Genomic DNA, 5,607 nt, shown 5'->3' on the forward strand with positions numbered 1-5,607 from the left:
CTTGATAAAAAACCTCTACAGTATCACCATTGTCACATACTGAGCAAATATAAGATGTTAAACTTTGAAAACTGCATTATGTTTTCGCACATGCAATTGGTTTTTAAGATTGTTCACAATAAAGCCCCTCCTCCTCTCAAAGAATATGTACACCGAACTGCAGAAACATCAATTAGAATAACACGGAGTGGCTCGAGAGGGCAATGCAAAATTCCTGCTTTTTCCTATAAGGCCATTAATTGGTAGAATAAACTCCACAACCATTTGTTGAGCAAAAATGATTTTATTACTTTCTCGAGAGAAGCAAAATCCTGGCTTTTAGAAAACCAGCGTTGTACACACTGATGCTATTATTTTAATATTGATAGTACTTGTATACATTCTATTAACTGTTGTATTGTGTATGCCTTTGTATAGAAGTGTTCTTAGCTGTTTTTTATGTATATACATACAGATGTTCTTAAATATGGGAGATTTAAGCTGAACAGTGTGATGGGGATGGCCTAAAAGGTTTGGTGGGTGGAGGTGTTTCAAGCATCTGAGAGCAAATAAGTCACATGTAACTTTAACTGCTGTTGTGCGTATTGTGTACATGTAAATAACCAAAACCATGACGGAATGTCTGTCAAGATGGAAACAATGCAAGCTAAATAAACTATGCAAAGAAGTGAGGAGTACATTCTGTCTCATTCACTTCAGTCAGTGAATGAGACAGAATGTACTAAGATCTGTTAAACTGAGGAGAATTTCATGACTAATCGAGTGGAAGATGCAAAATACATACATCTGCAGTTGGAGAACGGGAGCAGGAGGGTGCAGCATCCATTCTCTGCAACTGTGTTGGTGGTGGAGGCGTCAGGGCCGTCTGAGAGCAAAGCATTTCAACTTTATGACTACTGAAAGACCACCTGAGTGAACATTGGCATATCATAACATATTACAACAGAAGAAGCATTAATCACTTCTTGACTTTAAATAGGGACACTGACATAAGAACATTTACCTGTGCAGCAGGAGAGTCTCTGGCTGCGACCTCTGGTGGTCCAGGATCTGCCAGGTCCAGCCGCCTCCAGCGCACCTTTTGGGCCTGGGACCTCTTCCCCTTCCGCGGCATTGTCCTGTGAAGTAGGTAGACAGAGTTGTGTGTATATGTATGTATAGCTATGTGTTATTTATATAGAATATGTGTGTGTGTGTAGGTGTTAATGTGTTTAATGTTATTTATATAGAATATGTGTCTGTAGGTGTATCCAGCGTCGATCTGAAGAGTTTTCCAAAGAGCTGAAAGGAAGAAAAAAAAAATCTGTCAGGGCGCGGTTACATTTCTATTCTAACAATATAAAAAGCACTACTGCTTCTATTACAGCTGAAGGTTTCCAACCATGTACAGAATCATTGTATCACTGAATTACATACAAAATAACAGTTGTGGCTGTGTTAGTAACGTTGTAGATGACTGGCTCAGAAAATGCTGCAGTATAGTGGTACACACAGTATCTGTGAAGAGGACACAGAAAATCAACACATGCATTGTGTTTACTGTCACTTCTTGTATATGCTGCTCACACAACCCAATGACTCCATGGGTATTAATAAAGTTTATGTGAATGCACGACACTGTGATAAATTGTTCAGTTTTAAATGACAGTAGCTCTGGTGCTTTAACACATCATCATTAATATTCTTCATTTAAAAGTGAAACTGCCGAACTAATCGGACTGTAAAGAGAAGTTACACTAATTTAACCAAAAGTGCATCAGAATGAAATCTCCTACCCTACCTTTAAGGCTGTGAACCCCTCACTGCACACTTTAAACTCCGTTCTCTCTGTTTAAACACTGTCAGAGTTCAAACCTTCGTAGGAAATAAGTCCAGTATTACAGAATGAAACCAAAGATCAAACCTGTTTTCAGCAGCATTCTGCATTCTGGAGATGGACTGACACTGGTCTACGGACTATCCGGACCAGAACTCAATGAGCTGTAAGAGAAAAACAAGGTGAGAGGTGAACTGGTTATAGGAGGGACCACTGTAATGCAAACATGTGATTTGCTGATTCTGGTGTTTTTAGGTTTTGATTTAAATTTCACAAAATCATTTATTTGCATTCAATTCTTTTTGATTGTAACCATATATAATTCATACTTCTGTCTGTGTTCTAAGAGTCTTAAAAATATGTGGTTTCCTTTTTATTTACAGTGTGCATGTCATGTGACTTATGAACGTACAGTTTGTGCATATATATAAACAGTTTGATTTCCAGGTTGATGCAGCAACAGCTGCTGCTCTGACACCATTGTTCATGTCTTCCTCTCTCTGCACTGTGTTAACACACCTGAATGCTGCAGAGCATCTTCTTCTTTCCTGCTAAATAAATAATGGCCCTGTGGTCTGGTGGTGTCGGTTCACCTTGGACAGCGATGGACAGGAGGACAGGAAGGTCCGGCTGCTCTCAGCTGGGACCTGTGTGTGTCTGGGTGCACACACACCTGCAGCCTGCCCACAGTTACTGACGTAGCCACTCCGTCACACCCCAGCTGACACATGACCGCACCAGGTGGCTGCTGCTATGACAGATGGTGGTTGGCAGCATTCCTCGTTAGTATAGTGGATAGTATCTCCGCCTGTCACGCGGAAGACCGGGGTTCGATTCCCCGACGGGGAGAAAGACTTTTACCAGCAGATAGGATGATACTGACCCTGTACATTGCTGCTGCAATAGAAAACATTTCCCAGTTTGGGATAAATAAAGTATTTGTTCTGTTCTGTTCTGTTCGTCTTGTGTCTTGTGAGCTTTAGATTATATTATTTCTTGGGCTCTGTGCTCTAAGTGTCTTAAAAATATGTGGTTTCCTTTATTTACAGTGGTGCATGTCATGTGACTTTACTTATGCAACATGTATGATAATGTTCTGTCTCCTCTCATTTCCAGACGTGCAGCCAAAAACATGTGCAGTGATGATATGTGACGGTATCATCATGGTCTCAGAGAGAAGAGCTGAGTGTGTCTGTTCTGATCTTTGTTGTGTCTCTTCTCCTCTGTAGTTTCTGCTTGTTGCTCCGTCACACGCCCTCTGCTGGTGAGCCGCGTCATTACACACAACCTCTGCTGCTGTCAGACTGTATAATAACCACTTCTGATAGGAGCAATATTCACACACCACAGTGTACAACACATTATTTATTTAGTTTCTGATGCACTATGTACAGTTTTCTTACAGACCACTTCTCCCTCCACTCACCTGTGCAATAACTGTTCATATGTAAACTGTTGATGATTCTATTCTATATTTTATTGGTAGTTTATTTTATCATATATATCTTTTCTTAACTTATCCTTTGCTGTCTGTACCTGCTGTTGCAAAAATGCAATTTCCCCATTGTGGGACTAATAAAGGTTTCTTAATCTTAATCTTAAGACTGTCTGGAGGACACACAGAGTGGACATGGGTCACAGAGTGCTGCTGCTGTTTGTGTCTCTGCAGCATGGGCAGCTGCTCCTGCTCCACTCGTCACCGGCTGATTGTTCACACCTGTGATCAGTCATCAGCCAATCCTGCTGCAGCTTCCATCTAGTATATGTGTCCAATGGAAGCTGAGCAACATGTCAGCTACACACATAGAAACACTACACATAGTTTGTCATATAAATAACATGGATTGAATCATGTTGTACAGTCAATGGAAACAAAAAGCACTGAGAGTGGTGCTGGTAGTGCAGCAGTGGATGGAGGCTGAAGTGCTGCCACCTAGTGTCAATATTTGGTATTACTCTGACTACATATTCCACCTTTAACTCTCTGCCATATATACTGTGCCATGTGTGAAGTGATAATAACATGTGAATGTGAATTTATTGTAAAGAACTTTACTTATTATCCCTGTTATAAGTGAGCAGTGTGTGTGTGTGTTTGATGGAGCGTGTAATGTCTGCTCAGTGTTACTGATGCTGCTGTGTGTGATCTGAAAACTGATCAAACTGTGATGTGTCTGATGCTGACAGAAGAATCAGAGGTCAGACAGTCGGATCCTCCTCTGTGACACCTTTAACATCATATCAGAAATCTCTGTCTGCTTCTGGTACATGCAGCTGATCACCAGCAGGGGGCTCACTGCTTTGCTGTCACTCAGTGTAACAATGGAACTGTTAGAATGATGGTGCAGCTCACACAGGTGTGTGTGGTTGAGGTTAATCAGTGCAACAATGTCAGCTTCTCTCTACAGACTGTGAGAGAAACAGTCTGACTGAAGACAGGAGGAGGCAGAAATGTCACTGTGTGGATGTCAGCTGCCAGAAAACACCACAGAAGAAGAAGAAGAGGCAGAGGAAGAAGAAGAACAGAGAGGGGAAAGTGTTTGTGGTGACAGTGGATTGGAGTAAAGCTCAGCTGCTACAACAGAACAGTTTCTGAACACATGTGTAGCCACCAAAACTACACCTGGTACAACAAAGGATCACAGTGAGTGGAGGACCAAGGCTGGAACCAGAGGACCAGAGCTGAGCTCTGGAGGCCAGAGAAGTCCTCCTGATTGAAGCTGAAATGAAACAGTCAAGATGTGAGTGAAGTCCAGACTTTCTGCTTTAATTGAAGTGTTTGGACAAAAGTGTGGCATTAACCATTCGGGAGCTGTAGACATTTTCATACACACACATTTCTGCTGGCTCATATATAATGGAACAAAGGGCTGACAAGCAGCTGCATGTCCAGGTGAGTCCTGTTCCTGGTTCCTCCATGACTAATCCAGCAGATCAAAGTCCTGGAGGTGGTTCTGAGTGCTACATTTACATTTGGTAGCTGTTCACTGGAGCTCTGAACCCTTCATCAGGTGTGCCGTGTGGAATGATCCCATCACACTTCATCGGTATGAAGCGTGTTATTGAGTTATGGTAAATACTTACATCTATGCCAGCCACTTGTGTGGCAACATGTCGTCCCAATCTTATATTCATGCAGCCATATTGTGTTCTATATACAGCTATACAGTTATATCTCATTTTAGGAAGGTATGGTAAGTTTTTCTTGATATTTCATCTAATTTTGAGGTAAAAAGAACCAGAAACAGATGAAAACATGTTTTATAATAAATCCCAGTGCAGCAACAAGACTTATTATAAGAGTAAGAGCATTCACACAACTCCTCAATTTAAGAAAAACTAAACAAGAACAATGAACACTTTTTATTATTATTATTTCATTGCAGGCCATCTGTACCTGACAGAATTGGTTCATATCCAGCATCTTGTTAAAATGACAGCAGACTGGTCTATAGAACATACAAATAATACAAATAACATGCTGTAAATGTGCATTGTCCACAAACAGAACAAAATGACCCAAAATGGCAAAAAATGAAATGACCCTTGCTTCACCTGCACCCTGAATCACAATGTAGCAAAGAACATGCTTGTTCAGTATACTGCAGCATCAGCATTTGACTGACTGTTGATCTGCTGTTTCAGATTAGTGTTACAGTTATTTTCATACAGAAAGAACAATCACGAAACAACGAAAACCACCGAGGCAAACCGATTAAAAACTGCACCTGTTACAGCCTCTCAGATGAGGCTCTGTGTAGCCCAAGCACAGCTGCCAGGTAATATTTTGT

General features: G+C 41.1%; 1 non-coding gene across 1 annotated transcript; it reads left to right on the forward strand.

Annotated features, from left to right (window-relative positions):
• Positions 1-2,593: 2,593 nt before the first annotated feature.
• Positions 2,594-2,665, forward strand: trnad-guc (transfer RNA aspartic acid (anticodon GUC)). The gene has a single exon. It is a non-coding gene; the product is annotated as a tRNA-Asp (tRNA).
• The last annotated feature ends 2,942 nt before the right edge of the window (positions 2,666-5,607 follow it).

Source organism: Parambassis ranga, unplaced genomic scaffold, assembly GCF_900634625.1.
Source record: "Parambassis ranga unplaced genomic scaffold, fParRan2.1 scaffold_21_arrow_ctg1, whole genome shotgun sequence".
Classification (NCBI taxonomy): domain Eukaryota; kingdom Metazoa; phylum Chordata; class Actinopteri; family Ambassidae; genus Parambassis; species Parambassis ranga.